Here is a 10,104-nt window from a genome sequence, read left to right on the forward strand (position 1 = left end):
GGCGGATCCAGGTTAACAATATTTTTAGTGATGATTTATTTTTATTTTTTACTAAAAGTTGAGAAAGTTCTAAGATGTTCTCTACTATTCAATTATTTATTGAATTTTTGTTCAACGGTTTGTACTTTACAAAATAAAAATTGATAACTTAAAAAACATGTATTAGGCTATAACACACAGTTTTCATTTTTTAAAAAGTTATTAATTAAACTGAGTTTTCTAGAAAAAAAAATAAGAAAACGCAAAATAAGTAATACGTGAAATCCTTTTAAGGACGTGTGCAATGTTGTCTTGAACTTGAATTTCTTATTCTCTATTCCATTTAAAAATTTCAATTATGATTATTGAAGGATTATATCAAGCCTGTATATATATACACATAATGTAAATGAAGTATTTGGGAAATACATATACCAACTAAAGCTATATTTATGCCAATTTTTCTCTAAAAATGCTAAGATTTTCTTCATTTAATATTTTGTCAAAACTTCTGGTAAAATGCGTGCTATTTTCTGTGTAAGATATAGTTATAGAATAATCTGTGTCTCGGGACAAGCCCTCACCATGCTCACCACAATCGTTAAACCGGGTCCGTAGGACATTTATCATTTTAACGATAGAACATTCTATCCATGTAAGACCATCTTGTGATACTCAGATACTGCTGGTGATTTGAAAATGAGATTATCTTAGAAAATGAAATTACAATCATTTGGAAAGGTCTTTCTCTTCTCATTCAAAAGATATATGTCCAGCGTTAACGTTTTTGGTACAGACGGACAGACTTAAAGACGAATGATATTCAATGTCCCCTCGCTTTCAAATGGTAAGAAAGTGTCAAGTTTTAAGACAGTCAAAGAGACATAACTCTGATAACAACCAACGCAACACATCTGTGAACAGCGTCTCAATCCATGGTCCCAAATCCGCAAAAGAAAATAATTTTGGCCGTGGTTTGTGAAGATAATCAGTGGGTACCAAACTAGATTTTACACCAGTGACCAGTATAGATTACAGGTGCGTGGACACAGATTTGAAGTTAATATTTTCTATATATTTATATCACGACTTATATATTTTATAGCATTTCACCTTAAAATGTGACAATCTTGTTGTGTATTAATGAAAAATATGCGGAAGCAAGCCTGCATACACGTAATTCAACTTTTTTGAACGATGGGTGATTTTTTCTACGAATTTTTTAAGGTGTATCATTTCTGTTGACAGCCCCCCCCCCTTTACTAAATGTCTTATGACGTACCTGGCTTGAACAATAAAACTCGTATCTTTATCAACATGCACAATATATGTATTCCATGGGGAAAAAGACGACAAATATGAAAATATTATTTTCGGGAAAAAAGTTTTCTGTATCTATTCTAAAACGTACTTAAAAAAGTTCGTTCCATGATGAAATACATGTACTTTCGAAAATTTCAAAGTAGTTCTAATCTACTACAAATTTTCAAGTCTGACAAAATCACAAGATTGTCGCGCTTTAGATTTAAAGGAATTCATTTCTAGCAGGAAGTTATAGGCTTTTATTTCCAATTTCCATATAAAAATATGAATGAGGATCTTTAAATTAAAGCACCCAAATCAATGACAGAAATACTGGTCATTTTGTGTGGAAATAATGGATTATTTACTTTTGTTTCTTCACAGCTTATCTTGCATCACACAAAACTAATGAGCCTAGGTATAAGAAATATTAATCACTTTTCAAAAGAATAGGTTCGTCATTTTGAATTAAATTCTTCACTGACTGCATAGTACTTGAAAGAATGGATATCGATTGAACTGAACTTTTTTTTCAACCTTTTTTTTTTTCAAAATCAAAATTTAAGTGAAGCAGCTAGCATGCAGCTAGAAAGGGTCACAATGCAGGCTTTTGGGGGGTAAGGTGGCACAATCAATTGAAACACTTTCAGCTATCATAAATCTAATTCGATGTGAATATTATTGTATTATTATTGAGATCCATAAAGTGGTGCTGTTTTATAAAGTATTCTGTGTATCGGCGAAAATTATAAAATTGTTCAGGGCATGACCTCTCCTAGCTCGGTCGTGCCCCCCCCCCCCCTCTTTGCGCATTCGCTTTTATTTTCGAACAGTTCAGACAGACAAAATGTATCAAGAATCGTCAAACAAATAATAACCACCGAATGATTAATTCTTGATAATTGCAGAGTTAATCAATCAATCAATCAGTGTATATAACACTGTATAATAATACGAAAGAGACTGTAAGTAAATTGACACCCCCATGCCCCCCCCCCCCCCCCCCTCGGAAACCTCTGTTAAGTTGGAAGGAAGAGTCACATTATGAAAAAAAATGAAATTCTGCCATACTCTCCACCACCACCACGAGGTTTCTTTTACATTTAGGCTGACCTGGAATCTCTGATCTCTAAAAAAAATCCTGAATCCGCACCTGTCGACCATGCTTGAAATCCGTTCATTAGAGGTTTCTTGGATTTTTTTTGACCGATTTTTTCAAACGTTAGATTTTATTTTTGACATAGTTATAAAAGTCGCAATTAGTATGACTTTTGGGTCCATATTTTCGCTAAATTGGGCCCTGGACCGACTAAGATTAAAAATCACGGACTTGAAGCGCTATTTTCGCGCCATTTTCCTTTCAATCGGAAGTGAAGTAAAAGTCAAAAGGTGACAGGCAAAATGGTAATACTCTGAGTGGTGCGTGATAATATGTGCTAAAGAAAGGGGTTTGTATAGTTAGTATCAAATGGATTGTTTCCATTAACATTGATTAAGGTTTGTTAATCTGAATTCACTGACTGACAAATGATTCTGTTTCATTATAAGAAACTAGCTGAGTAGTTCATTTAAAAAATGTCATTGTACAAGTCGTTTTCCATTTCTACAAGGAAAGCCTCTTCACAAATTTAAATTTTATTCTTAATACTTAAGAAAAGTGGGAATTTTGTTGTGTATTAATGAAAAAAAAAATTAAATCTATAATACAGAAAATTCAGAGTAGAAATATTCGAAAGTAATAACCAGGTCCGGCACAATCTCTTGATTAAGCTATATAGCTTTAAAAAGCTATATAGCTTTATTAAGCTATTCAAAATAGCATGATAAAGCTATTTATATGCAGTTTTTCACAAAAACGGTTTTTGAAAGAAATAAACAAAAAGTCGCAAGTATTTGACTATTCATATATATATGTACTATGGACTATCAAAAATACAACCTAAATAATAGAAAGTTCTAACATTGCTGCTGTTGAATACTTTAAGCAAAATATGAATTTCCATTGTTTGAGTAGCTGTGTGTGCGGTGAGGCGTGGGTAAGTATGATTGCTTCTCATTGTGATGAACTGTAACTAATCAATTATACTGTTGGCCATAACTGGCCTCCTTTATAATTTCATTCAAGAAATAACTGTGTGGTCACTCATCAATAGCCCCAAAACTGTTAAAACTTTGAGTACGAAGTCTCTCAATGAGACGCAATTTGGTGAGTGATATTTACATGCATTGTATTCAGAAGAGAACAAAGTTTAATATTTCCACTGCACCTAGGTGCGACTTTTTGCACATGTTGAAAAAATAACACATTTGAGAAAAAAGTCTGAGAAAATAGCTTAATCAAGCTATTCTGAATAGCTTAATAAAGCTATATAGCTAAATCAAGCTATATAGCTTAATCAAGAGATTGTGCCGGACCTGATAACACTATCACTAGTATCATCACTCAGTGCTCAGTGTACTATACAGAAAATATTGAATACACCCGTGAAACAAACTGTTTTTGTAAACAGGGCACAAGCTCTGTTATTGTTAATGTTTACAATTCACAGGGTGTGTTGACTGTGTTCAATTTTAAAGTCTGAAAACACCACTGAGAATGGACTGACATTATACTTCGAGTTTGTTTTCCTTTTACATTTTTATTCTGAATTTTTAGATTATAGCCTAGTTTTAATTTTTTCATGAATATTGAAGTCAATATTTTCTCTATAATATTACGACTTGCATATTTTAATAGCATTTCACACAAAAATGAGAAATATTAAAACTTTTATCCAGAAAGTTAATTTTATTAGCTCTACTGGTCAGAGACCAGAAGAGCTTATGCGATAGTCATGCGTCCGGCGTCCATCCGTCTGTCTGTCTGTCTGTCTGTAAACAATTTTTCAAAATGCTACTCCTCCTACAGTTTTGGTTTTATTTCAATATAACTTGGCACACAAGTAGACTACACTAAGATACATAATTCTGTGTATCAGATTTTGATTTCGATGAACGGTGTTGCTGTGGTTACTAAAAATAGAAATTTCTGTGAAATTCTTTCAAAATGCTACTCCTTCTACAGTTTTGGTCTGCTTTCAATATAACTTGGCACACAAGTAGACTACACTAAGATGCATAATTCTGTTTATCGGTTTTTGATTTCGATGAACGGTGTTGCCATGGTTACTAAAAATAGAAATTTCTGTGAAATTCTTTCAAAATGCTACTTTTCCTACAGTTTTGGTCTTATTTCAATATAAGTTGGCACACAAGTAGACTACACTAAGATACAAAATTCTTTGTGTCAGTTTTTCACTTTATTGAACGGTGTTGCTGTGGTTACTAAAAATAGAAATTTCTGTGAAATTCTTTCAAAATGCTACTTTTCCTACAGTTTTGGTCTTATTTCAATATAACTTGGCACACAAGTAGACTACACTAAGGTACATAATTCTTTGTGTCAGTTTTTCACTTTATTGAACGGTGTTGCCGTGGTTACTAAAAATTGAAATTTCTGTTAAATACTCTCAAAATGCTACTCCAAATACAATTTTAGTCTGATTATAATATAATTTGGCATGCAAGTAGACTACACTAAGAACATAAGGAGACTTAATCAAGGATCATAATTCTATTTATTGCTGTTGTAAAGTTTCAATTCCCAACTGCTTAAGTACTTTTCTCTTCCTTTTTTGTAAGTGCAAACCAGTAGAGCTTCAGTCTCAACAGAGACTTCTTGTTTAGAGTAGAAATGTTAAAATTAAGCAAAACTCCTTCACAAGTATCGTTATTCCGAACTAAGAGTTGCGTACAGAGTTTAGCAAATCGAGCACACTCGTGTTATGTACACAGTTTTTGTAAACAGGGCACGAGTTCTGTTATTGTTGATGTACAGTTTACAATTCACCGGGTGTGTTCAATCGTCACAGTCTGCTTACCACAACTGCACGGACTGACAATACATTGGGTGTTTGTTTTGCTTTCGAACATATATACTCTGAATTTTCTGGATTATAGTATTAATATTTTTCATTTATACACAACGAGATTGCCACTTTTCCTAAGGATTAAGAACAGAATTAATTTGTGAAAGAGCAAGGATGTGTCAATCAAACCCGCCAAAAAATTTGAAATTTTAATATCTTTTATATGAAATACGATTTTTAATTAATTTTTGTGTGAAATGCTATTAAAATATATAAGTTGTAATATTATAGAGAAAATAATAACTTCAAATCTTTGTCTAAGTACCTTTATGGATGAAATTATAACTTGTGAAATTGCAAGGATATGTCGATCAAACCCGACCAGAAATTGGTACTTTCAATAACTTCGAAATGAAATAAGATTTTTTTTATTATATCTTATTGTGAAATGCTGTAGCAATATATAAGTCGTAATATTGTACAGAAAATTTGAGAAAATATTAACTTCAAATCTGTGTCTATGCACCTTTAACTGCAAATATCCTGGTCTTCTAAGGCAAATCCTCAGATCTACTTGTATTGCTTTTGTATTCTAAAACTGGAGAAATACTCGTTCATGTAAAATGTGACACCAGGAAACAAAATGTTGATGTTTTGACCCTGTTGGTAAATTTTGGAAATTGGAAATGATGTATTCATAATTACAACAGAATTGACCTATTGGAGAGAAAAAGTCACATTTAAAAATCAACGTCTCTAGTAGTATTCTATCATATATTTGTTTAAATTTTTAAATTTGAAAGTTAAGTAAGTTGATTTCCGTTGATAATTCTACTGGAATGTAAATTTCGCCAAGCGAAAGGTCAGGAGCTAAGAAGGCCTAATATGCTTGTAAATCTAGTGCATCAGTCTTGGTGTCTGACATCAGTGGCCAGGTACTATATGTATTAAAATTGACATGGGAGCTCGGCCTCATGTAATTTAAAGAACTACTTTATTAGTCAAAATATTTAAATCTAAATTTACAATTTCATTTCTTAATGAAATGGAAATATAAGGAATCACTGTCTAGTTCGGTGGGTACCGGTATGCCAGATACATCAACGATGGTTGGAAACATGGGATAAATGTATAACCATTGCTGTTATGCAAATTATCCCACATTTCCAATTATCGTTGATGCCCTGGCATACCCAACAAACTAGACAGTGATTCCTTTTATATTTACATGGAAGTGTTCCTTTAAGGACTTATACTTCAAACTTAAAGGTGCATAGACAGAGATTTGAAGGTAATTTTTTGTATAATCTCATGACTTATAAATGTTATAAAGTAAGTAAGTAAGTAATTTATTATACAATTACATTCTTTTGTCAACAGACTGTATAAAATAACAATAAACACCCGGCCCATCGGGCCTATATGCCACTTTAAACACAAAATAGAAATACAATATACAAAGAAAATAAAGAGCAGAACGTTAAGAAAATAACAAAAAAGTGAAAGATTGTGATAAATGTTTATATTAATATGCATTTTGTATGCTGAGATTGGAAGTGTCTTTTATAAAGATTATTGGTAAATGATAATGACATTGAAATACGTTTTATTTTCTATACATAAAGGACTGTCTTCGCATAAATGAAAAATACAAATACTTTGCTACCTGTCTAGGATGATTTGAAATAAGTTCACATAGTAAATCTATATCTGACCACTCCGTTGGATTAAGACCAGTGTTTTCAAAAAGTTTTGATCGATATTCAGAGTATAAAGGACAGTGCAGTAAAAAATGAATTTCGTCTTCTACATTGTTTCTAATACAAAGTGTACAAATTCGATCCTCAACAGATTCACCATGACATCTACCGGTTTCTATTCGTAAAGGTAAAATGCCACTTCTAAATTGTGCTAAAATTGAACGTAAATATTTGGGCATATCAAGTTCTAAATAATTTTCTCTACCAAACGTTGTTTTAAAATTAACATAGGTCCTCAGTTTTGGAATGCTTAAAATCTCATTGCACCAAAGGTTTGAGTAATAATTGTGTATTTTTAATTGAACCATATTTATATCTACCATAAGCTTTGCCTCGAAATAGTCATCCAACCCTAGTTGGTGTAATATGTCTTTCAAATCACTGCACCAATTATTTTTACACTTATTGTAGTCAACTTCAAAAACAATTCTTGTAATTCGATCATTGCCAAAGGATAAAACTCTATTCCAATATCTGATTACACTTATCCAATGTCTATACTGACTTGGAATCCATCCAGTGTCCCCATAAACCCCTAATGTAGGAGCAAAACGGTGAACCCCAATAAAATACCTAATAGCTCTGTTCTGTATATTATCTATAGGCTGGAATTTTTTGTAACCCCAGACACTGGATGCATAATCCAAAACAGGTATGACACAAGAGTAAAACAGTTTTTCATAAGCATTAAACCTGAAATCTTTATTACTATGAATCGAAGATATAATTTTCCCTAGTGCACGTCCCCCTGCTTTAGCAAGATTTTCTGCATTTTTCATGAAATTACCAGTGTGCGTAAATGTTATACCTAAATACTTATAATTTTCAACTGTTTCTAACTTATTTAGTCCTATAGTGAATTCACAATTGGCTGCCCTTGACCTAGTTTTATTAAAATGTACACACTTAGATTTTTTGGTGTTTATAAGAACTCTCCAACGTCTACACCAGCTATGTAGTTTATCTAGCATAATTTGTAAATCTTCAGGAGACTTGGCTATTAAAGCGATGTCATCTGCATATAATAAGATGGACAATTTTCGATCAACTAGTTCTATGCCTAAATTAAGATTATTAATATCCTGTACCAGATCATTAATAAAAATTGAAAACAGGGTAGGGGATAAATTATCTCCTTGTTTAACACCAGTTTTGCAACTAAACCAATTTGTGAGCTTATTATTCACTCTTACACAGGATTCTGAACTTTGGTAAATATTCTTTATCGAATTATAAACTTTTCCATCTATATTATGTAATAAAAGTTTGTAAAGCATCATATCCCTATCAACAAAATCAAAACATTTTTGAAGGTCAATAAATGCAACATAGAGATTTTTATTGTTTTGGACTAAACTATTCAATGTAAATAAATGATCTTCACACGATCTTTCCTTTCTAAACCCATTTTGTTCATCTGCTAAAATGTCGTTATTCTCTAAATAACTCATAATTCTTTTGTTTATGAAGGAACTGTACAGTTTGCTAATGCATGGCAACAGGCTCACTCCACGGTAATTCATTGGGACACGTTTGTCTGAAGAGGGATCCTTAAGAATAGGGCATATTATTGCTTTCCTCCACACCGAGGGGATCATGCTTGTATCGATAATATATTGAAAAAGACGACATATTGTGTTGATAACAACTGGATATTTCAAAACACTGTAAGGAATTTCGTCGAATCCACAAGCCGAATTGGATTTTGCACGCATCACTATATCAGAAATTTCCTGAAACGATACATCACGATTAATTTCTTCGTTACACTGGTACAATTCTTCATCCATCCGGCGTTCTCTGAAATCTTTATCTGATTTTGATTCGTTGTAGTGGACGTTATCAAATTCGGTACTTCCACACCCGTTATACAGATTTTCAAAATCAACTCTCCATCGTTCCAAGATTTCCTGTTCGTTGAATATACTATTTCCTTCATCATCCAAAACCTCCATTGGTATATTGTGTTCATTTCTAGGGCCAAGGTTTCGAATTTTATTCCAGAATTCATTTGGATTTGTCGAACTCATATCTTCTATTACATTAGCAAATGATTTCTTATAGGTGCGTTCAGCGCGTCTAAGAGTTTTATCAAATAAATCTCGTGCTTCGATATATTCCCGTCTAAGAGCAGATTTGACTTTTCTTTCCCCCTTATATCGTATGAAATTATTTTCTTTTTCTCGTGTCACGTTCCATAGATCTGTTAATTGGTCTGTCCAATATGGTTTGCTATTTTTAAAACGTTTCTTATTACTTCTTGTTAAAACTTTTGGAAGTTTGGATTCCATTTCAGCATAAATTATTTCACATAGCTGTTCATAAATCTCGTCAATACTTTCTTGTGTTTTTCGGCTGTTTTCAATGAGATCGATTGTCGCTATCAAGGCAGACCGTCTCAACTCACTTGACATAAAATCATGTGGGATCTTATTAAATTGAAAACGATTTTGACAGTGTGCACTTTTTGGGATACTAGGAACTAGACAACAATCGGATAAATTAAATTCACACATGATGACGGAATGATCAGGAAGTTTAGATTTTTCCCCGACAAATTTCAATAGTTCAAATTCCGCTACAATATTCTGTATAGTTAAAACCGTGAAGTTCTTGATTCGTCTAAATACATCTATTGGTACACATATATAATCTACTACAGATTTTCCCTTCCTTGAAATGCATGTGAAGTTATCATCTGGGAATCTACCATTCAATACACAGAAATTTGCTTCATTGAGAAAGTCAATTAATTCATGCCCGTGTTGATTAACAGTGTTGTCTATAGCTGTGCGATTAGGGATATGATCAATGTCTTGAAGTACGTCATTCGAATGGCCAATTCTAGAGTTTAGGTCACCCATCACAAAAATAGCGTCACTTTCGCAATTCAAATAAATCTGTGTTAACAGATGTGTATAGAAACCTTGAGCATCTCGCCCTCTGTTAGAATATTCGGGTGGTAAATAACATGCAAACACAGTGAATTCAAAATCAGAACTACGGTTTTTCAGCTTTATTCCAAGTATACCATCAACCTTTTTGTCAATCACTAATATCTCAAACTGATCAGATAACCATTCTTTTATAAATATACCGACGCCACCGGAAGGTTTGGGTGCATTTACATGTATATTTCTTCTATTAAAACCAAA

This window comes from Saccostrea cucullata, unplaced genomic scaffold, assembly GCF_032062105.1.
Source record: "Saccostrea cucullata isolate Sc308-1 unplaced genomic scaffold, CSIRO_AGI_Scuc_v1 ctg481, whole genome shotgun sequence".
In the NCBI taxonomy this organism is placed as follows: domain Eukaryota; kingdom Metazoa; phylum Mollusca; class Bivalvia; order Ostreida; family Ostreidae; genus Saccostrea; species Saccostrea cuccullata.